The sequence below is a fragment of the Ambystoma mexicanum genome, chromosome 5p (genome assembly GCF_040938575.1).
Source record: "Ambystoma mexicanum isolate Mex_15411 chromosome 5p, UKY_AmexF1_1, whole genome shotgun sequence".
NCBI classification, from domain to species: domain Eukaryota; kingdom Metazoa; phylum Chordata; class Amphibia; order Caudata; family Ambystomatidae; genus Ambystoma; species Ambystoma mexicanum.
Window position 1 is genome coordinate 238751529 of NC_090930.1, and position 25446 is coordinate 238776974.

Sequence of the window (25446 nt, forward strand, 5' to 3'; positions counted from 1 at the left end):
AATATGAAGGTGTAGGAAGGGTCCCTCGGGTTGGGGTATAGTACCTTTTATCACTTGCAGCGTGTGACCAGCCGTAAACTGTTGGCATGTGAGGCAGTTGCTGATAAAATTAGTGACATGAGAATTTAACATGAGAATTTAACTCGGGGCAGAACCAATCTTCCCTAATTCATGCTGAAATCACTTCCTTTCCTGTATGTGCTGGATGATGGAGCTGGGCCAGGGCGGTGTTCAACAATGCCAATGGCATGACCACTTTTCCTGTATTATTTTGACGCCACAGTGCGTCTGTTGGGGACATCGTACATCCTCTTTTTACCCATAGTTCCTTTTCTGTCATTGGTGCGGCTGCCTGTAATTCCATTATCTGTGTTGCAGTGAGATGAGTGTACCCTTCCTTCATCATCATCTGTCTTGCCATTCCTCCCCTCTCCCTCCCTCTGATTCTGGGGGGTTCCATAGTTCACCAAAATATGCTACATGCTTGGCATGTGCGTCTGCTGTTTCATTTCCTTTCGAGATATAGTCATCTCCATTAGTGTGTGCCGGGCATTTAACCAAAGCTATCTCTTGGGGGTCATTAATTACTTCAATCAATTCTGCTAGTAAGAGGGCATGTTGTACTGGGGTGCCATCAGCTCTTCTAAACCCCCTTCTCTGCCATTTTATCAGCCCGGAGTGGACTGTTGATGTGACGTATGCGCTGTCAGAATATATAGTAAGTCTTTTGTCAACACTTTCCTTTAACGCCAAAATCAGCCTAACCAATTCCGCTGCATACATCAAATCTTCTGTCATCCTTACAACTGCTGCCCCAGTTCTCCTTATCCCATCACTTTGGTTGATTGTTGACGAACCATCAATGTACAAAATCTCCCCCCTCTAAGTGCATCCTCCTCAACTTTCCTTGTGCATGAGTACGTTTCAATAGTCTGCATGCAATCATGAGCATAATCACCTTCCTCAACAACTTCCGCTATGAATCTGGCTGGGTTTACGGTACTGCATCCGACAATTGACAATTCGGGTCTAGATAAGATGATCTCATAACCTGACGCCCTCTGTGTGGTTAGTGTGGACTTCTCCATCGCTAATGCAGCTGCGGCGAGACCCTGTTCGCAAGGGAAATGTCCTAGCATAACAGGGTCCAAGTGACCGCTGTAGAACGCTATTGGCTTGTTTCCCATGCTAGTTTTCTGAGTCAATACTGCTTTCATTACTGCTGAGTCGCAATGTGAAAAGATGAAAAATTGCTGTTCGTAATTTGGGGTGGCTAGTACGGGAGCTGTGGATATGGCATTTGTCAACTCATCAAACGCCTCCTTCATTTCTCTTGTCCATCCCAATGTCTTGTCCCCTTTGTGTGCTTCTCTCAATGCCTCGAGCAGGGGTCCTATGTATGAGCTGTAATCAAAAACCCATGCACTACAGTAGTTGCATAAGCCCAGGAACTGCTGCAGTTCCCTCACCGTTTGTGGTTGTGGCATGTTGGATATGGCTTTTGCTCTTTGTGGTGCAATCTTTCTTCCGTGCTGGGATATTAGTTGACCAATGTATAGTACCTGTTCCTGACAGTACTGTAACTTTTTCTTGTCTACCTTGGTCCCTTTTCATCCAACACTGTCAGCATTTTCACTAAGTCCTCCCTGCACCTCTCCTCAGTTGTGCTGCAAATTTTTATATCGTCAACATATTGCAGCACTGACTTTCCAATTCAGTGTTCCCCAAACACATCTGTATTACTCTGTTGAAAATTGAGGGTGACTTGCAGTACCCTTGTGGTAACCTTGTGTGTTTCCATTTTGTGTTCCTGTATGTGAAGCTTGTCAAGTCTTGTGAATCTGGGTGCAGAGGTATTGAAAAAAAGGCATTTTTTAGGTCAATCACGGTGAACCATGATGCCTCTGTCGGTATTCCACATAGTATTGTGGCTGGGTTCGCTGCTATGGGGTATTCTGCCTCTACAATGTAATTCAAGGTCCTGAGGTCCTGGATGAAACACCAAAACCCTCCTTTAGCCTTGCGCACTGGGTACACAGTGATTCATGTTTTGTGTACATCATGCAGGTGTTTCACATACATGACATGTGTTATTGTGGGTATACACATTCAAATTATATGCCAATCTGCTTGATTCTAGCCTATTATACTTTGGACTACCAGGCTGACTCTCAGGGAAGGGTGGTCCTCCAATATGAGGAACCTGCAAATTTGCACTTACCCCCACACACCCCTGTGAGAAGGACAGGGTTAGTGACATGTGGGGTTTTTCGAATTTTAAGGGCAGTCAAGTAAATAAACTGTTCAGTATCTCAAACATCTGTTTACTAGTCTAAAACAATCCTTCTCTCTTTGCCCCCCCAGGTTCCTTTCGTTCCTGCTCTGAGGAAGGCATGTATGAATGCCCTTGCCACTGGCACACCAAAACGTGTATCAATGCCCATAAGATTAGTAGGAGCATTGTTAAATATTAGATTCTATACATTCACATAGGCAGACCAGAGGCATGATTTTGAATTAATTGTACCTCCATTTTCAGGGTATCATTAATTATACCTTGAAGTACTACACAATTAGCATTGTCAATAATGTATGCATGATTTGTTTATAATTTAGGCCTTTGGCTCAACACTTGGCTTTTGCGTTCTGTGTTTGTTATGTGATTTTACCAAAATGATACATGTTTGTTTCACACTAGTACTGTTTGCAATGATGTAACTGTCTCACAATCCAACTGTTGCTAATATGTTCTTTGTGTTTCATATGTATACCTAAAACATTGCTTTTCATTGCATTTAAAAAACATTAACTCATGTTTGAGCTACTCTATGTGAACATTTTTTGCATGATATGTTTATTCTATAAATAATTGGAATAACATACAACCTACTGAGTTGTTAGCATTGTGGATACCTTGATGTTTTCTGAGAATGTTGTTTTCTGGGACATTTAAAGTGAGCCATATTCTCACAGAAAGATAGTAAACTTGCCCAGTTTAACCCACAAACTGCATGCCACAAAACTTCCACTTCTGCCAATCCAATAATTCCAAGGATGCCATGATATCCAGCATACATCTTCAATGACTTAATTAAAGAGTCACCCAAAATCCATACCGTCTGTTACACAAACACATAGCCATTGTCAGTGCTCTCAGAACGCCTGCAAACAAAACTCCTGCAACCCTCTCTTCCTGCACACCACACCCGGCAAACCTGATTGGCTAATCCCCAAAGACCCCTTTCCATCACAGTCATCCACGAAAGAAGGGATATGGCACGCATAGCAGCACTGTGTCACTGTTTCATAAAATAAAAGAATAGCATATACAATAGATCTTTAGACCATTTTTAAGTGCCACTCAGTGTCTGCCAGCATAATATGTGGGCCGCACATGCATACATCCCAACATCACACATTCCAATTTGTAGCATGCTTATTAAGTCTTTATTTTTTCCTTTGCATCTGTTACTTCCAATTAACTTCACCGGTATAGAACTCAAACTAAAACTCCCAGAATGCAAAGAAAAAAACACAACTTAACTTCAAGATTTAAAATTGTGACATGTATATCAAATAAACATAACATGCTCTTCTTTTAAAAATATTTTTGAAGAAAGTTCAAACATGCATATCTGATTTTACAGCAGCATTGTGTCACTTTTTCATAAAAGAAAGTAAAAGCAGATGAACGAGATATGTAAACCATTTGTAATTGGCAATCAGTCTGTGACAGTTTAATATATTGACAGTATATGTATCATTCTTAACATAACCCATTCCAATATTCAACTGCTTATGTAGTCACACTTTTTTCTCTACATTCTGTGACTTGTACTCCAACTTTCACAATGGAAAGAGTGGGACTACAAGTCTGAGAATGCAAACAAAAAAATCTAGGACTACAAAAACACCCACAGATTACAATGCATCATGTTTACAAGTAACATATTAAACTTCCACACACCAACTGCCACTTAAATGTGTACTACAAATCTCTTTGAACAGCTTTTCTTCTCTTTTACAAAATGTTGCAGAGCTTCAACAAATATAAATACACATACGCGTTTCTTAACTTTCCCGAAAATGCTCCAAAATGCAACCATTTTTAAACATCCACACATTTTATAACTATTTTTCCCTTCCTTCATAAATATGAACCTTGCTTACTAAAAATACTTCACCATTACCACATACCCCCAATAACTTTCTTTTACAATTACGGGAAAGAAGGACAAATTACCGAAGGAAACACCAGAAAAACAAATACCCTTTGCATCCAGCAAAATAAGTACACAAATGTACCATGTATTTGTATGGAATTACACCAGCACTGTTCCATTATATATTACCCCAGACTACTCTTTTCAAACCAACATTTATTTAACTCTCGACCATTATATTCCACCAGCCACACTATTACTATTCCCATCTACACAACAGCATTGCAACACCCACTCTGTTGCTCAAAACAGCACAATCATGCTACAGATTCCATTACACCACCACTGCCTTATTAATCCAAAACCATCACACCTTGCAGACTTTTACTCTCAAAAACTTCCCAACCACACCTAATATATTACCACACAATCAAACAGCACTATATTTGTCTCTGCAATAACACCCACAAACCTATGCACCATACATGCATATACATTGCAGAACTTTCCAATGCAAACTTTCTCTTTTTACAGTAAAGCACACCTGCTAATGAACCTAACACTCTATCTACCAGTGTTAAAATAGTCACAGTAAAGAAATCCAAAAAATAATGTTACAGAAAATGTTACACCATAAAGTTCTTCACAGTCTTATAAAAACATCTGAAAAGTCACAATGTACCCTTAAAAACTACAGCGGGTGACTAATTCTGCAGGAGACTAATCCTGCAAGCTCTAATTGACAGCTCTGTTTCTACTACAGAGAAAACTGTTTACATTGATTTTAAACTGAATGAAACCACTAACTAAATTAATCAATACATTACAAAAAGTACTTCTAAACATGTGCACTGTGAATATAGAGACAATTTAAAACTTCTGTATGGGTGAATGAATTCACACAAGCAGCACACAAACATACTTCAATGAGGATGCTTATAAACAAGAACAACCAAAAACAATTGTCATAGACAGTAATGTCGAGGGTATGAAATAGTGGAACACAGAATTATGGCAAAAGAAACCCTCATAGAACAAATGTCCCCAACAAATTTTGAACCAAATGCTTCTTTCACCCAAACATACCATTCTTTGTACAAATAGACATGCAGCTCAATGTGTAATGTACACCAACAATTCTTTAAATCTTGATGACAATTCCTCAATAACAATGTGAAACTAAACGACAAAAGTAAAATGAAAACTTTACAAACCATGTAATCCTGTCCAGTGTGCAGCCACACTTTTCTGCAAGGACCTTCATTAGAATGCATTTTAGAAACTGCTTGTAAAAGCACTTTACACCACATCCAAATGTTAGCAACACACCAATCTACTATGCAGAATCTTGTACATTGACTACACTATCAAAAAAGTCCTGCTCTAGAACCGCAAAATGTAAATAACATTCTCCTACATGGAACAGCCAAAAAATAGCTTCAAGAAATAGATCACATCCAACATACATACTTTGGAACTGAAGGTGACTTAGACAATGCTGTACCTTTAGAAAATATTACTGAAAACCTCATGATAAAGACATACAAAAACGAAAAATAAAAGTTTCAAAAAACATCTGCTGAAATACCAGACAAATATGTTTCTGTTGTTGCAGAACATTTTATAAAAAGAGCACACAAATAGTAGCTCTAGCCTACAAAATAGAAGGCAATGAAGAATCCCAATGGTTCCAATTAGCTTCATATCTAACAGCAAAAACTTAATCCAAAACAACTGACACTCAACAGTTTGCACGTACTGCAACACAACGCTTGACAACAACCAACCAAGAATAAACATGCTTACTGCCCGACAAATACTGCAAGCGTACTGTGGCCAGACAGTAGCTCGAGCTGAGCCTGTGCATGGCGAGCTGTTCCAATATGGAACAGACATGGCATTTGCATGGATGCCAGGAATAGAAGGAAAGATTTGGAGGAGGCCAGCAGCATATTTGTTCAGGCCTGAGACACCAGCTAGTGAACCAGAGGGGAAGGTGATTTCGGTGAGCATCGAGAGCATCATAGCAACTGCTGATTACATCGCAGTACATGCCCAAGACAGGGAAGGGAGAGCATGGAGAGCAGTGATAGCCCTGGCTGAGGGATGCAGGCTCACCCAGGTGTCTGATGAAGAGCTCTTTTCAGCAAGTGGCACAGAAAATGGCTATGGCACTCGAGGCACCTGCATCTACTCCAGTACCATTTTACGAGGAAGATATGGCTAAGGTTCCAGCATCACTGTGGACCACCAGTCCCTATAAAGAGGATTGGATGAGTAAAAATAAAGCTGAAAAAGGGTGCAATACTACCTAGAGTGAAGCAATACCCACTATCAAAAGAGGCAGATGAGGGCATATACAAAACCATAACGGCTCTGATAAATAATGGCATATTGGTACCATCAGAATCACCATGTAACCCTGTCCTTCTCACAGGGGTGTGTGGGGGTAAGTGCAAATTTGCAGGTTCCTCATATTGGAGGACCACCCTTCCCTGAGAGTCAGCCTGGTAGTCCAAAGTATAATAGGCTAGAATCAAGCAGATTGGCATATAATTTGAATGTGTGTACCCACAATAACACATGTCATGTATGTGAAACACCTGCATGATGTACACAAAACATGAATCACTGTATATGGTATAAGTATTCAAGGCAAAGGACTAAGATGTACCTGGACTTCTCCAAGTAAGGAGAGGAAAATTATCAATGTCACATCTCAATGAGTACAGAGGTGTTGGATAGCCCCGTGAAGTACACTTGTTTGAAGACCCTGTGGATAGAACGAGGACACGGGGCTGTAGTCAACATGTGCAGTGTTAGTATAGTGTTGCAGACCAGATCAAATTGTTAATGATAGAATCAAAAGGTAAAGATTTAGCATGAGGAAAAGGGGAAACATTCTGATCTTGCTGTATTCAATAAAGCAGGGTGCATTGCTCTGAGCTATAGCAGAGGATAGTTGTGAACCACAACATCGGATAGCGATCGCCAGGCTATTCTGGGGCTAAAAATGAGGGAATGAAAATGAGAGCACTGTAACATAATATTAGTCATTCTCGGGCACGGAGGCCAGGTATCCCTGAAATCAGAGAATACCTTATTTTGAATATTGCAGGATCCAACAGGTAACAAGGAGGCAGCACGCGTCTATGCCGGCTTCCAAGCCTGCGTTGTCATGGTGATCAGAAACTTTTAAGGTGAGTACCACAAAATCTTGCGCACGATTTATCCATGTTGTTGCTATGTGACCATGGACACCAGCTGTCGGGTTCGCAAAATAAACGTGATGCTTGTGAATGCGTATATCACATCCATGTACGAATCATGTTGAAAGCACAGCTTATTTCAGCTGCTAACGAAACAAATGTATTTATGTCCCAGGATCTGTATAGCATGGGGCACCATGGCAGCATAGCACATAGCACACCATCCGTTCAATCCACTCCATCCGTTCTATCCAATCAATCGGTTCCATCCTCTCCATCTTCTCCATCCATTCCATCCATTCTATCCACTCTGTCAACTCCATCCTTTCCATCCGCTCCAACCATTCCATCCACTCCATCCGTTCCATCCACTCCATCCGTTCCATCCATTCCATCCACTCCATCCGTTCCATCCACTCCTTCCGTTCAATCCGTTCCATCTACTCCATCCGTTCCATCCACTTCGTCCATTCCATCCACTTTGTCCATTCCACCCACTTCTTCCGTTCCACCCATTTCGTCCGTTCTACGCATTTCGTCCGTTCCACCCATTCCATCCGTTCCACCCATTTTGTCTGTTCTATCCACTTCATCCGTTCTATTTTTTTATCTATTCCATCCACTCCATCTACTCCATCCGTTCAGTTCACTTCATCCGTTCTATCTACTCCATCCGTTATATCTACTCCATCCTTTCCAACCACGCTATCCATTCTATTCACTTCAACCGTTCTATCCCCTCATCTGTTCCATCCCTCGTCCGTTCCATCCACTTCATCCGTTCCATCCACTTGATCTGTTTCATCAATTTCATCTGTTCCAACCACTACATCCATTCCATTGACTTCATCCGTTCCATTGACTTCATCTGTTCCATCCACTTCATCCGTTCCATCCACTTATTCTGTTCCATCCACTTAGTCTGTTCCATCCACTTATTCCGCTCCATCCACTTCATCCGCTAAATCTACTTCATCTATTCCATCCATTCCATCCGTTCAATCCACTCCATCCGTTCTATCCAATCAATCGGTTCCATCCTCTCCATCTTCTCCATCCATTCCATCCATTCTATCCACTCTGTCAACTCCATCCTTTCCATCCGCTCCAACCATTCCATCCACTCCATCCGTTCCATCCACTCCATCCGTTCCATCCATTCCATCCACTCCATCCGTTCCATCCACTCCTTCCGTTCAATCCGTTCCATCTACTCCATCCGTTCCATCCACTTCGTCCATTCCATCCACTTTGTCCATTCCACCCACTTCTTCCGTTCCACCCATTTCGTCCGTTCTACGCATTTCGTCCGTTCCACCCATTCCATCCGTTCCACCCATTTTGTCTGTTCTATCCACTTCATCCGTTCTATTTTTTTATCTATTCCATCCACTCCATCTACTCCATCCGTTCAGTTCACTTCATCCGTTCTATCTACTCCATCCGTTATATCTACTCCATCCTTTCCAACCACGCTATCCATTCTATTCACTTCAACCGTTCTATCCCCTCATCTGTTCCATCCCTAGTCTGTTCCATCCCTCGTCCGTTCCATCCACTTCATCCGTTCCATCCACTTGATCTGTTCCATCAATTTCATCTGTTCCAACCACTACATCCATTCCATTGACTTCATCCGTTCCATTGACTTCATCTGTTCCATCCACTTCATCCGTTCCATCCACTTATTCTGTTCCATCCACTTAGTCAGTTCCATCCACTTATTCCGCTCCATCCACTTCATCCGCTAAATCTACTTCATCTATTCCATCCATTCCATCCGTTCAATTTACTTCATCTGATCCGTCCATTAGAACCGTTCTGTTTACTCTATCCTTTCCATCCACTTTGTCCGATTCATCGACTTCATCCGTCCACTCACTTCATCGATTCTATCCCGCTCATCCTTTCCATCTGTCATCGGCTCCATCCGCTTCATCCATTTCCATCCACTTCATCTGTTTCATCCACTTGATCCGTTTTGTCCACTCCATAAGTTTCGTCCACTCCATTTGTTTCGTCCACTCCATCCGTTTCATCCACTCCATCCGTGTCATCCACTCCATCCGCTTCATCCGCTCCATCCGTTTCATTCACTTCATTCGTTTCATCCACTCCATCCGTTTCATCCACTCTATCCGTTCCCTTCACTCTATCCGTTCCCTCCACTCTATCCGCTCTATCCACTCTATCCGCTCCATCCATTTCACTTACTCTATTCATTTTACTCAGACTATCTGTTTTAGTTACACTATCCGTTTTAGTCTTTCTATCAGTTCCATCAACTCCATTTGCTCTTTTATTTTCTTTGTTCAAACAACCTTGGCTTTCTGAATGTTGTGGCTATTCATTCCATATGCTCTACGCGTTTATTCTTTAAGGGAAGAGCCATGTTTTCAGTCATTTGCGGAATGACAGGTTGTCTTCGGTGTGTTGAATGTGTGATGGAAGCGAGTTCCATAGAGTGGGAGCCAAGGCTGAGAATGATGATCCTCCTAATCTGAATGTGTTGGTGTTTGGTATCACTAAAAGGAGGGCAGAGCTTGATCTTAGAGTGTGCAGTGAGTGGTAGGGTTTTAGCTTGTCTAGAGTGTGCAGTGGGTGGTAGGGTTGTAGCTTGTCCTGTAGGTATAGAGGGCCCATTTTATTCAATGCTAGGTGGGAGATGCATAAGGTTTTGAAAGTCACTCTTTGCCCAACTGGGAGCCAGTGGAGAGTTCTGAGAGCTGGAGAGGTGTGGTCTCTTGGGCCAAGTGCTAAAAGCAATTTGGCTGCAGCGTTTTGTGCTCTTTGTAGTTTAATGAGGTGGTATGCTTGGACCCTGAGGTAGAGGGAGTTGGCATAGTCCAGTCTCGACATTACAATAGATTGGACAGCAGCGGGTCTGTTGGTAAAGGAGAGGTATGGAAAAATGCGTCTAAGAATTTTGAGGTGGTAATGGCAGGACTTAGAGACATTGTTGACTTGGCGAGTGAGGGTTAGGTCAGAGTCGAGAGTGCATCCAAGGTTTTTTACTGTGGTTGAGGTGGTGGGTGGATTGCCCATGGATGATGGCCATGGTAGAGGATGGGGGAGAAGCTCAGTGTTGCTGCATTCCATGATTTTGGTTTTGGTGGGGTTTAAGAGGAAGTGGTTTCTGGTCATCCAGCGATCAATGTCAAGGAGGCAGGCTGAGGGGTTGGGTTGACAGTTGGGGTTTAAGTTGAGGAGTTTTAGGATTAATTGGGTGTCATCGGCGCAGTTATAGCACAGGATATTGTGTGGGCAGATTATTCCTGAGAGGGAGGACATATAGAGGTTGAACAGGAGGGCTGATCGGCATTCTCCTTGTGGAACTCCGGTATTGACCTGTCGGCTGGCGGAAGCAAAGGTGGAGAGGAGGGTTATTTGTTTCCTATTGTTTAGGATGGTTGATATCCACTTGAGAGCGTTTCCACAGATACCTAGGGAGTGGAGGCGGTTGAGGAGGATTGAGTGGTTGTTTGTGTCAAAGGCGGCAGAGAGGTCTAGAAGGATTAGTGCAGCGCATCCCGCAGAGTATGCAGTGTTCTTAAGGTCATCCCAGATTGAGGTCAGAGTGGTTTTGGTTCCGTGTCGAGGTCTGAAGCCTGATTGTGCAGGGTCTAGGAGATTGTTGGATTCGACAAAGGCATTTAGTTGGGAGTATGCAGTTTGATCAATAAGTTTAGCAAGGAACCTGATGTTTGTGATGGGGCGGTAATTTTTGGTGTCAAGAGGGTTGAGGGAAGGTTTCTTTAGAAGAAGCTTGATATGAGCAGTTTTGAAGGTGTCAAAGAAGATTCCCAAGGAGAGGGAGTCATTTATGATGGTTCTTGCGTACTCTCCTGCACAGGTGGATGAGAATATTTCTTTGAGGATTGTGGTGGGGCAGGGGTCTACGGGGGAGCCAGATTGTTTCCGGGCAGAGAGAAGTTTGAGAAATTGGTCTCTTGATATTGGTGTGAATGCGTGGAAGGTGGGTTGGGCTTAGTTGCTGTGGCAGGAGTGGGGTGGCTGGTATGGGGGTGGATTGCGTGGCAGGGACATGAAGGCCAGTTTAGTGTTGAGAAAATGTGTTCTGTCGAGAGCAGTGGTGTAGAAGTGGAGAGAGAGTGAGTCACAGAGTGACTGAGATGGGGTCGTTTGGGTGGAGGTACAGGTTGGTTTGGTGAATTCAGAAATGATTTGGTGGAGTTCGTTGCTGGGGTTTTCACAGTTGAGAATTCAAGTGTTGTAGTGGACTTTTTTTGCTTTTCAGATTTTGGCTGTGTAGTGGCAATGGTGCTGGGCCAGGGTGGATCTGCTCAGGTTGGTTTTATTTTTCCTCCATTTGCATTTGAGGGATTTACACAGTTGTTTAGCAGTCTTCAGTTCTGGTGTAAACCATCTGGGATTAGGGTCATGGTGAGCAGAGGATTGGCAGGTGGCGGTGATCAGGATTAATGAGATATTGAGCCATGAGTCAAAGGATTCGGTTGTTAAGTGTTGATTACATGAGGTGGTTGGGAGAGGAGTTTGAAGCAGTGCATTGGCTAGGTCAGGGAGGATTTTTAGTCTTCCAGCATTTGCGTTGATTTGGAGGTTCAGGTTCAAGTATGTGGAAGGGAGTGGGCGAGCGAATGGTGAAAGGCACAATGAAGTGATCTGACCAGATGATAGGTGTGGGGGGACTTAGATGTATCTGGTAATGGGAGCTAAAGATGGCATCAAGGGAGTGTCCGAGAGAGTGAGTTGGGCCGTTCAGGTGAAGGCAGAGGTTAAGCGCATCTAGGCCGTCGACGAGTGAGTGGGTCATGGGGTTGGTGGGAATATCCAGCCAGATATTGAATCCCCTAGAAGAGTGAGGGTGGGATGGTTAATTTGGATGGTTATCAAATCACAGAGGTTGCTTGAGAATTGTTGGTCATAGCCAGGGAGTCTGTAGATGATAAGGAAGCTGTGGGAGAAAGTTGTGGGGAGGGATAGTTGGACGAGAAGCGATTCCCAGGAATGGGTGATTGTGTGGCAGTCATGATTGAGGCGGAGAAGTGCAACTTGAAAACGATTGCTACTCCTCCTCCTATAGAGGGTTGGTTGAGTGGGATGAGGGAGTAGTTCAGAGGGAAGACTTCATGGGGGATAGGGGCAAAGTCGTTAGAGAACTGTTTTTTGCTACACATCGAGCATTAAAAAGGATGCATCTTATTTCTGCACAGGGTGTAGGGGTGGTGGTTGGGAGGTGTGGGTGAGTGGCTGGGAGGGGCGAGAGTGGAATCTGGGAGGTGAGAGAGGTGGGTTGGTCGATGGTGGTTGGGAAGGATAGGCGGGTGGAGGGGGAGGTGGGTGTGGGGAGGGTGGGGTTGGACGGGTGTGTGAGGGTGGTCAGTTGGGAAGACAGATTTGGGGCTGGGGATTCGAGGGTGAAGCTTAAGGGGTTAGGGGTTCTAGGTGTGCATGGTGAAAATTTGAGGGAGAGGGGTTCAAAGCTGGATGAGGGAGGGGAGTAGGGTGGTGATGGCGGAGATGGAGAGTTTGAGGTGGTGGGTCGAGACAGGAGGGGCGAGGAGAAGTGGGAGTTTGAAGGAGACCAGGTCTGCTTCCTTTTTTCCAGAGTTTTTAATGCATTCGGTGTGTGTGAGAGGGTAGGGGGGTTGGAGGGCGAAGTGGATGCGGCCATTGTTCTTGCCAGTGCGGGACATGCAGTTTTTAAGGAGGGGAAGGGATGGGGTTGGTGGAGGATGTTAGAGGGAGTTGACACGGGGAAAGGACAGGGGGTGGTGGCTGGGCGAGGTGGGTCTGGGAGGGTGGGGGGACCTTTCCTTGGTGGGGGGCAGGCGTGGTGGTGGGTGGGTGTAAGGGATGGGAGGAAGAGGGGTTATAGGATTGTCAGCGCGCCATCGGGCTCCTCTGGCTTAATGGTTGGATGGGGGTGGGGTGAGAGCAGGGTGGTTCAGGATGGGAGGGTTATTCTGGCTTGAGAGTTGGATAGGGGGAGGGTTGAGAGTGTGGTGGAGGGTGGGATGGTTTGGGATGGGAGGGGAAGGGAATTAGGGGGAGGGGGAGGGAGGCCCCTCAGAATGAGGCTCTTTCTCTGGACCTGGCTGGGCGGGATGGACTCATTGTGTGGCGAGGCAGAGTTAGGGGTTGGTTGTAATATCAAAATTCAACTATACCACAGTGAGGCTAATTAGGCACACTTTGTAAATTCAGCTATACAAATTAGGCACACTATGTAAATTCAGCTATACAACAGTGAACACTATTAGGTACACTTTCTAGATTCGACTTTATGACAGTGATGATTTTATGCACACTTTCTAAATTCAACTATACTACAGTGATGCTATTAGGCACACTTTCTAAATTCAACTATACCACAGTGATGATATTAGGCACACTTTCTAAGTTCAACTGTACAACAGTGATGATAGTAGGCACACTTTCTAAGTTCAACCGTACCACAGTGATGATATTAGGATCACTTTCTAAGTTCAACTGTACCACAGTGATGATAGTAGGCACACTTTCTAAGTTCAACTACAGTGATGACAGTAGGCAAACTTTTTTAAGTTCAACTGTATCACAGTGATGATATTAGGCACACTTTCTAAGTTCAACTATACTACAGTGGATGATATTAGGCACACTTTCTAAGTTGAACTATACCACAGTGATGCTATTAGGGATGCTATTAGGCACACTTTCTGATTTCAACTGTAACACAGTGATGATATTAGGCACACTTTCTAAGTTCAACTATACCACAGTGATAATATTAGGCACACTTTCTAAATTCAACAGTACCACAGTGATGCTATTAGGCACACTTTCTGAGTTCAACTGTAACACAGTGATGATATTAGGCACACTTTCTAAGTTCAACTATACCACAGTGATGATATTAGGCACACTTTCTAAATTCAACTGTACCACAGTGATGATATTAGGCACACTTTCTAAGTTCACTGTACCACAGTGATGATAGTAGGCACACTTTCTAAGATCAACTGTACCACAGTGATGATATTAGGCACACTTTCTAAGTTCAACTGTACCACAGTGATGATAGTAGGCACACTTTTGAAGTTCAACTGTACCACAGTGATGATATTAGGCACACTTTCTAAGTTCAACGGTACCACAGTGATGATATTAGGCACACTTTCTGAGTTCAACTATACCACAGTGATGTCATTAGGCACACTTTCTAGGTGCAGCTATACCGCAGTTATGCTATTAGGCACACTTTCTAAGTTCAACTATACCACAGTGATGATATTAGGCACATTCATTTTTGTTGGGAGAACAGTCTAACGAGAGCAGTCTAGCTGCAAGGTTCAGTACAGTGATGCTATTAGGGTACCAGTAATCGTATGACTTTAATATGTGGTTGTGCAATGTAACGGAGTAAGTATTTTTAGATTTATTTAGGTAAGAGTGGTAGGGCTTTAATTTCATTAATTGCTTCAGTCCCCACCCATGCCACACTTACTTTTGGTTGCTGCTGGTTGACAGCAGGCTACTGGCTTCGTGCTTCTCTTGCGGGTTCCTGCAGATACTCTCTGGAGCCGCCTCGTTGGAGCCACCTTTTGCCTCTGGGTCCTTAGCCGATGAGGCTGCCGGGCAGAGGGCTGCCCTGGGAAGGTCTGTAATTGCCTATACACATGTCATACTGGCCAATCAGGGCATGGTGGGCGGGTCAGGAGGTGGGAGGTGGGGAGACCAATAAGTGCGGAACGAGCAAGGGCTACGGGAGGGAAATCAAGCAGTAGTGGGGCTAAGGGCAGCAAAATCAAAGCACAATTAGAGCAAATGGCCTGGAAACCAAGGGACACTCACCGGATGGAGTCTCAATTGGAAATAGGGCCTTGGAGATGGAACCGGACACTAGATTCTATACACATGGCCTACTGGCCAATCGGGGCACGGTGGGCGGGTCGGGGCCGGGAGTTGCGGAGACCAGAAAGCGGGGAATGAGCGAGCGCTACAGGAGGGAAATCAGGCGGTAGTGGGGCTAAGGGCAACAAAATAAAAGCACAATTAGAGCAAATGGCCTGGAAACCAAGGAACACTCACCGGATGGAGTCTCAGGTGGAAATGTGGCCTTGGAGATGGAACGGGACACTAGATTCTATGCACATGGCCTACGGGCCAATCAGGGCACAGTGGGTAGGTCGGGAGGTGGGAGGTGGGGAGACCAGGAAGCGGGGAACGAGCAAGTGCTGCAGGAGGGAAATCAGGTGGTAGTGGGGCTAAGGGCAGGTAAATCAAAGCACAATTAGAGCAAATGGCCTGGAAACCAAGGGACACTCACCGGATGGAGTCTCAGGTGGAAACGGGGCAAGAATAAATAACAAAGAATAATAACAAGAATAAATAACAATGAGTAAAAGCACGGCCAGCTAGCGGCAAGTGCAAGGGTAAGTGCAGACAACAGGAGTCAGATGCTGGTAGTGGGACTACAGGGATACAGAAAACAGTCCCCAAATGCGATGGTTGCCAGGAATGAAGTACACTTGTGTGACTGGTGGGGGAGTGGACCTGGGCCCGAGATCACAGGGTGGCCAGGTAACCAGTGCAGTTTCAGTTTCAGCAGGAAAATCAGCAGGGGAGAGGAGAAGAGAAAGCAGAAGCAAAGAGAACGTTTTTGAGGTGCTTCCAGAACTGGAGATGATTCTCCTCAAGTTTCAGTGGGGCAGGGAGGCTGTTCCTGAGGGAGGCCTCAGCCGAAGAAAGAGATGTACCACCAACTCATTGCTTGGAAAGCGATTGACCCTGAGGGAGTTTGAGGTAGATGAGCGGAGAGCTCGAGAAGGAAGATATTTAGGAAGAGAGAGTTGAAGGTATTGAGGCCCCATGCCACAGAAGGCCTTGTGGACAATGTGTAGGGTTTTGAACTTAAAACTCACAGCACTGGGAGCCAATGCAGGGATTTCAGTCCTGGAGAGATATGATCCTTGGGCTTGAGGCCAAGGACAAGTCTTGCAGTCCTGTTCTGGATGAATTGCAGAGAGAGGAGAGTAGAAGCAGGCAGATTTAGAAAGAGGCTGTTGCAATAGTCTGCCTAGAGAGAACCAGAGCTCTAGAGACAGTGAGCTTCTGGGGGAAGGAGATGAATGGAAGAAAACCTCTGAGGAGGTGCAGCTGGTAGTGTGACTTCTTTGAGACATCAGAGATGTGAGGTGAGAAGGAGAGCGTGGAGTCGAAGATGACCCTGAGGTTTTTAGCCTCACAGCTGGGAGCAGGAAGGGGGCAGAGAGGCCGGCCAGAGAGTGACAGGAAAGGAGGGAGTGGGTGGTCCGATGAGGAGAATCTCAGTCATACTGGCATTAAGGCAGTACATTTGATACATGGTTTTCTTACTTAAAGCTTTGTTATTAGCCACCATATCAGCATTAGTGTTATTAGTGTTGATCCTCCTTTATATTATTGTGCCTGTGTCCCCTTCCAGGCCCTCTTGATGGTGATGGCGGTGGTGCTGGTGGTGGGGGTGCAGAAGTGGTCATAGCAGATGCCATGATTCTGTCCACAAAAAAAGTGCTGGAACATGCTCTCTCCTGGATAGCCTGATTGAGAAGGACGAAAAGTAATGGGTAGGTCCCTTTAGAGAAACATCCACGACCAGGCCTTGAAAAGTTGTAAAAACTTGCCACATCAACCAGGAATAGGTCTGGCAGCTGTTTAATGGTAAAGTTTCAACTTGAAACATGCTTGATTGGTGAGAAATGCACTTTTGAAGTCTGCGGACACCCTTTAGGAGGGAATCGCAGCGCTCATGCATTACATGTCCGTAAAACAGGCGTGGTGTCCGCGGACCGATTCAAAGTGCGTCACGTGAAACAGATATGTCAGAACATCACGCCTGTCCGTGGTTACCTCCATTTTGAGTGCAGACACCCTGGACAGTCGTAGGGTCCACGGACTCATAATGGGAGTAAAAAGAAAAGAAACATTATACAACAATAAACAAAACATTTATAGTACATAAATATATTTATTCAAGAAAAGGAATGCACATGGAGCATGATTGTGTACACATGTGCACAGAGAGCCACTTCCATCAGCACAGTCAGAGTGAGGCACACTGCACCAAGGACAAAAGATGTATATGACATGATATGACATCTCATCAAGATTGCCCTCGTACACAAGTGGCTCAGAGCGCAACCAAGCAAATGGAGGGGAAAAAGGGAGAAAAGAAAATTAAAACAATGATCTTACTGGGCACAGTGACATTGAGATCATGCAAGTGCATGGAGAAGGGAAAAAGGGGTAAAGTCCCTGGAAGGGGGGAAGTTGAAATTGCCAAATAGAGGAGACTAAAGAATGTGAATAAAGTCTTAGGATAGAATAGGCATTGAAAAGGTGGTAGGGCAGCCAGCAAGTGGCAAGTGCAAGATCATTTGGATAGGGCAAATCTGATAAGTGCAGAAGAAGAGTGTGGGACTGTATGGGTACACATACAGGACCCATTGCAGTAGGAGGCCTTGAGGCAGTGCAGCAGGGAGGCAGGGTGAGCAGGTATCTGGGCCCGAAGGACAGAGGCTGTCCAGGTGCACAGTGCCAAGAGAGAAACAGTACAGCTGGGGAGAAGAGGGGCTAATGCAGGAGCAAACAGGAAGGTCATAAGGTGCTTCCGGAAGCAGAGATGTTTCTCCTCAAGTTTCAACGTGGCAGGTAGGCTGTTCCAAAGCGAGGTCCCAGCCGTAGACACAGATCTGCCCCCAGCTTTTTTCTTTGATAAACGACTGACCGGGAGGGAGTGTGAGGTAGAGGTGCAAAGGACTCGAGAGGGCAGCTATTGGCAGAGGGATAGTTGAAGGTATTTTGGACCCAGGCCCGAGAAATCCTTGTGCATAATGCAGAGGGTCTGAAACTTAATCTTTGCATCCACTGGTAGCCAACTAAGGGATTTCAGAGCTGGAGAGATAGGATCCCAGGGCTTGAGGCCAAGGACAAGTCTCACAGTCCTATACTGGATTAGTGGTAGAGGGTGGAGAGTGGAGGCAGGTAGAATTTTGAAAGAGGCTGTCACAGTAGTCCAACCTTGAGACAACCAGAGCTTGAGAGACAGTGAGTTTGTAGGTGAACGAGAGGAAAGGCAGAGTACCCCTGAGGAGGTGAAGCAAGAAGTTAAAATCTCAAGAGACATCAGAAATGTGTAAAGAGAAGGAATGTGTGGAGTCAAAGGTGACCCTGAGGTTTCAGGTGGGGGTAGGAGGAGGGCCAAGGGAGGCCAGCCAGAGAGTGAGGGGAAAGCATGGTGAAGGTGTACCAATGAGAAGGATGTCAGTGTTGCTGGCATTCTCACAGAGATCGTTGGCAGTACACCAATTTCAAATGTCAATTAGGCAATCAGAAATGAGGGAGGGAGAGGAGGTGGCCGAGGGCAGCCTGAAAAAAATGAGTTGAGTGTCATCAGCATAGCACTGTAAGTTGTAGCAGAAAATGGAAATACAGTAGGCAAGAGCTGCCAGGTAATGTTTCAAAAGCCAGGCCGAGAGGTCAGACCCCTGGTGAACACCACAGGTAGAGAGTGAGATTGATGAAAGGAAGGACCCAAGTTGTAGCTGGGAGGGTCACACAGGCCAAACACACATGTCATTGAGTAACACGCATCAATACTCACCAGACGATGCATAATAATCCATCCTCTCTCCCACTCCATGGATTATTGCTGCCAGGATGAACTCTTCAGCAATTTCATCATGCTGAGTGAGTTCATCCTCCTCTGGTGCTGCCCTACCACCAATCACCTGAGACATGGCATAATTGGAGGCATGCTTTTGTTTTTCACAGCGTCGGAGGTCATTCCAACGCTTGTAGCAGTCTTGAGCTGTGCGCACCTAAATCCCATGCCTGTCACACCATACGCAGTATGCTGCCAGTGGTCCCAATGTTGGGCAGGTGTTGTATGGCACTGTGGGCCCACAAGCATATCACATTGGTGGGGCAACACGTAGTGCACAAGAAAGTCCAGTTCCTGCTTGCCGAAAGGCTTCTTCCTCGACGTGCCGGAGGCCGGAGCCGTGTCTCGGGTCCCAGCCTCTTGCGCAGGAGCATGCTTCCTCCTTTTGGGCGGTGGTACTGATCCTGAGTGGCCAATGTGGCCCTGATCAGTGTGGGCAGTGGTGCTGGTGGACTGGACAAAGTGAGTGGGTGTTGGGATGAGGTCTGGCTTGGGTCTGACTCACTGCCGAGGTGCTGTTGGCTGTATCTGCCCATGCAGTTACCACCACCCGGCTGCTTGGAGCAGCAGATGTCATAACTGCCCCAGATATGTGTGCCCCGGTCACAGCCGCACTGGACACATGTGACCCGCACCTCCTAACAAGATGGAAATCATCCTGGGAGTCCTCATCACGCAACGCAGCATGCGCTGCCTAAACCCGAGCCTGGGTGGTGGTCCCTACAGCTACACCTGCAGCTACCACCACCAGTGGGCATGTGACAGCAGATAAAGTTGCTGTTGGATCATATGGGCGCCAGGTTGTGATGCAACAGCTGCATCTCCAGGAGCCACAGGGGGTGGTGAAATGGCTGCACCAGCACGTGGCTGGGCATCCTGCCCCAGTGGGGCACCCCTGCCTCTTCCACCTCTGTAGCCACCCTGGCCACCCTGAACTCCTTGTCTCCCCTGGTCTCTGCGCCCACGTACCCGACCATGCACACCCCTGGGAGGGCGCCCACCTTTGCCTCCCTTACCCTTTGGTGGCCTCCCAACCATGGCCCAGATGGTGAATAGCCGATGAGAGGTGCACTCAACCATTATCCTGGGCATTTGGTTTGAAGGGGGTAGGGTACTGGATGGAATAGGTACCCCTGTGCTCCTGCAAGGCTGTCTGTGACCCCTGGGGAAAAATGACAAGGCACGCAATGCTCAGGCACCCAAAAAAATAAATAAAAAAATAAAAGAAAAAATAAAACAATGAAAAAATAAGTAAAAAATTCAAAAGCAAAACGTGCACATGACCCCGGTAGCCCACGTGTGTGGAATAAACCTCTCGCAGTATGTTGTGGCACCTAGGGACACAAAAAACAGGTACGCGTGGAACACGCAAGCTACTATGACCTTGAAAACGGTACGCTTTGCACAGCAGGAACCACAGTGGGAAAAATAGTGTGCGCAACTCACATTCTGCCTTCGCTGGAAAAGAAAAAGAAAAACATGCGCGCTTGTGCATGTAGGCAACACCCCACCAAAAGAAGTGGTACGAACTGAAAACGCTGTGAAGAAATCGCGTTTGAATCCAGAAGAGTACACGGGCGCGTCGATCTCCATGAAAACCACGTACAGTAAACTGCTTCCCCGATGGACCTTTAACCAGTGCTGAAGCCAATGCCCACACGCATAACGTCACTAGCGCGCTTACATGCATTCACACGCGGACGTGCTGTTTTTGCATGTGCGGATTCACTGTGCACCCGTGCCGAGGGAAATGCCCGCACGCCTCACCTTACGCGCTTATGCGCTAAGGCCCTTTCCTCGAATTACACGCTGACATGCTGCTTTTTCACGTGCAGATTCACTCTGCATCAAGCTGGCCACGCAACAACACACAGAAGACCTTGTCCTGCCCAGAAGGCAATTTTCCTGCCCCCCATATCCCTGAGCAGCCTTCTACATGCATCTGCTGCTGCCTGCTTGCCTGCTGCCAATGTGCCCAGCTATTTGTGCCTGTACAGAAGCCATAGCCAGGGATCCTGTACCTGAGACCACCTCTGCTGACCCAGAAGATTCCCGACTGGTGTACCATTGCTCCACAGCACAGCCCCAGGACCAAGATGCCCACCCACACCTGCCTCTGGGGTTGCCATGTCCGACTCAACACCATCTTGGACCATTGGCAACCCCCAGTCAAAGAGGCAGAGGGCTTCCAGCTTCACAGAAAATGAAGTTGGCATCTTGGTGCAGCGAGTCCTGAGGAATTATGATGCCCTCTTCTCAAGTTCGCGCCTCGACAGGGATGGAGGAGGAGGATCTGGAAGGACATCGTGGGTGCGGTCAACGCGGAGGGGGTGGCAGACCACGACTACGACCATGTTCGGAAGCACTGGGAGGACTTCTGGTCCAGGGCCCTCAGGATGGCCCGGCTCCTCGTTGATCCTCGTGGAGAAGTGGGGCGCCGGGACCAGCTGATAACAACTAGATGAGGGCCCTGGAGTGCATTAACCCAGCGCTTCACCACCAGGTCCTCCAGATGCAGACCCGTCTGGAGTCAAGTGTCCATGTGTTCATCTACAGCGTAGTGCATGTTGAGGTGTGTCAGGTGCGTACACCTTAGATGTATGTCTGGCATGCCCCATGTATGGATGTCTGTGTGCAGGGACATGACAGTGAAGCATGTGAGTCCGGTCAAGCGTGTGCAACGACAATGGTATGTGTGTTGCTATGCATGATGTGCACCTGCATGTGATGATGCACACATGTTTGCATGCCTGTGTCTGTACCTGGCCAAGTCTGTTGTGTGAATCATGGATGCTGATGTCACCCTCATGGACTTGCATGGTGTACATGTGCGTGTTACAGAGTGGTGAGTGTGTGACTGGGAAACGCTATGGATGCATGACACATGCACATCGTGATGCGTGCATTGACTGTTGTGGACTAGCTGTCCATGATTGCACTGTGATGGGAGGTGGACACAGATGGATGCATGACTGTGCAGTGGTGTATGTGCATGTGTGTTGCTTGCAAGGACCCGTGTGTCGTGGAAGGTGATGATGGCCATGAAAATGACAGTGCCACTCATGTGCATTTGCTTTGTGTCTGGCAGACTTACATTCAGTCACCTGATGCTTGTCTTCAATGAATCCCTTTCCACTTCGGCGAGTGAAGAGGAGGGTGGAGACAGCGCTGTGGAGCAGAGCGGCGGGGATGCCTCCACCGGCCAGAGAAGCAAGGCCCAGTCACCCTCCCAGGTTATGCCATCTTCCAGGAGTGAGGGGACTGGTGCTGTGTCCGCCACTACGGCCGCAGCTGTTGAGGGGAGGCCCAAGAAGCCAAGGTTGGGAGTGGGCTCCTCAGCAGTGGAAGGGGCAGGTGAGCCACCACAGGGGCAGGACAATGCAGAAGAAGGTGCAGAGGCATCCAGGTTGGTGGTGGCTGAGGATGAGGAGGAGGTCACTTTAGACCCACACGTGGGGCCTGGTGGGGGTGATTCCACTGGTGCAAGTGGTGCAGTCCAGGGAGAGGGGCAAGAGGCAGCACAGTTCGCCACCGAGGTGCTTGTGCATAATCCTGTCCCTGATTCTGCAACTGCATCTCTCTGCACCAGCAGGGATGCCTCATTCCAGGCCCGTCTGCAGGTAGCGGATGTGTCCACATCAACTGACCTTCCTCTACCTGCGGACGAGGCAATCAATGGCAGGGTTGAGCCCGTCCTAGTCGGTGTCACGATGCGCACATGCGTGATTCGTGATGATGTTCATGATTCCAGGAAGGACAACGCATATCATCACAAGCAGCTGTGTGCCATCTTGAACTGGATAGGATGGCTCATTGTCGCAGGGTTCCTCCATGTGCTGGCCATTCTGGCGACCCTCTCCTCATCTGCACCCACTATGCACCAGCCATCCTCCAGGCCGTCTTCTGGCCCAGATGCCACCAGAGCACCTGGTGGACCTGCCTCATCCACCGCGGCCAGGCTGTTGGAGATCCCATCCCTGCCACAGTCGGGAGTCGGAGGTTCAGCAGAGGTGGTCACCCAAGCAACAGGATCCCTGGCAATGGAGGATGTGCACGCAACTTCCAGAAGTGCACATCCATGACAGGCCGAGGGTCGTCAGCATCCTGGAGCTAGTCGAGGTGGCCGAGACGGATGACATCAAGGCAATCAACATCACAGGGGCAGGCATCGGCCGAAGGGCAGGAGGACCCTGGACTATGTGTGTCTTCTGTGTGGCACCGGATGGGCCAGCAAATAGATGCAGAGTGGTGGCGGGCAGAGAGGGCACGGCACACCATGGTCAGTGCGGGGAACTCAATGGGGCGGGCATTGAGCCGGGCACAGTTTCTTGAGGAGACTCCCAGGGAGTTGGAGGAAACCATGTCGGTGTCCCTGCGAGCCCTCGAGGACAGAGCCCAGTCCTGGTTCCAGGACATAGACTCGGAGTTCGATGATGCCCTGGCCAAGACTCTTGGTAAGAACGGTGAGCCATAGGACTAGCCCGCCGCCATTGTATATAGTTAATTAGGCTTAGGTTTCCTTTCATTTTATTTTTATTTTGGAGTCCATGGACATTGCTCCACTTTTTGTACATAGTTGTATTTTTGTAGGATTTTTTATAGGTTTCATTTGGTTGTGGGATCATGGACCCTAAGAACTTTCATTGTAAATATTTCTGGAACTGTGGACTTTATTATTTTGATTTTTTGACACACATGATGGAATGTTTTTTTTGTTATTTACCCTTTGGAATCTGCATTTTGTTTTCTGGACATGGACCACTGGGAGCTTTACCTTTTGTTTTGATCACATTTGTTTTTTTAAATTTATTTTGCATTTCAGTTCAGTTCACATTCATTTATTTTTGGGAGATTTCTGTTTTTTAATACATTTTCATCAGTTCACATATTTGTGTTGTGTGATCTCATTGGTTTGGTCCATGTGTCAGTCGTCATTGCCTCAGTCATGTGTCACTGCTGTGCGGCCATGATGGGCATGTTTTTGGGTGCATGCATGTATGCTTCTGTGCATGACATGCCATGGGGACTGTACTGGGAAGTGGGGACAATGGATGGGTGTGGAGTTGCACTGTGGGGGGCAGCGTGGGGTGGGATTTGGGTGGACATTTGCTACAAGCAAGTATGTTGTGACAATGTGTTGGTTGGGTGGACATGAGTCGGGGCCTGCTGGCAGGTTGCCGTCACTGGGGATGGGAGGATAAGGATCGGGGCATGCTGGCAGGTTGCTGTCACTGGGGGTGGGGGGACATTAGTCAGGGCCCGCTGGCAGGTTGCCGTCACTGGGGGTGGGGGGTTCATGAGTCGAGGCCTGCTGGCAGCTTGCCATCAATGGGGGTTTGGGGGTGACATGAGTCGGGGCCTGCTGGCAGGTTGCTGTCACTGGGGGTGGGGGGACATGAGTCAGGGCCTGCTGGCAGGTTGCTGTCACTGGGAGTGGGGGGACATGAGTCAGGCTTGCTTACAGGTTGCCATCACTGGGCGTGGGGGGGACATGCGTCGGGGCTGGCAGGCAGGTTGTTGTCACTGAGGGTGGGATGGGGGTGACATGAGTCAGAGCCTGCTGGCAGGTTGCCGTCACCGGGGGGTGGGATGGGACATGTGTTGGGGCTCCCAAGTGCATGGTGCCATGTGGCCTGTCTGCAGGGCATGGTCAGGGGTTGTAGGGGTTGCCCCTTGTTGTGTGGTCTGCATGCGGGGCATGGGGAGGGCACACCCAGGTGGGCCCTCACTGCCAAATCATGTGTGAAAGTCCTCGCGCACCCCCAGAATACGTGTACCCTGCTCGTGCCAGCCCATTTGTGTGTGAAACTCCTCATGCACCCCCAGAATATGCGTATCCCACTCATGCCAGCCCTATCGCGTGTGAAAGTCCTTGCCCAGCCTGAGAATATGCGTACCCCACTCGCGCCAGCCCTATCACATGTGAAAGTCCTTGCGCACCCCCGGAATACGCGTACCCTGCTTGTGCCAGCCCTATCACATGTGAAAGTCCCTGTGCACCACCGGAATACACATACCCCGCTCACGCCAGCCCTATCGCATTTGAAAGTCCTTGCACACCCCCGGAATACACGTGAAAAGCACACACGCGTACTCCCATATTCGCGCATCCATGTGGTGAGGGCCCACATGCACCCCCTGAAGGCAGCCCACACCACAGGGGAGCCCCCTAAAAACCTGGACATGCCCCAACTGACAGCCCATCCACCCTCCCGATGCCCTGCAGACAGCCCATCCACCCTGACCATGCCCTGCAGGCAGCCCATCCACCCTGACCATCCCCCATGGGGAGTTTTCCACGCAATTAGCCTGGCGCGAGCAGGGTACGTGTATTCTGAGGGGTGCGCTGGGAGTTTTCCACGTGATTGGCCTGGCGCAAGCAGGGTACGTGTATTCCGAGGGGTGT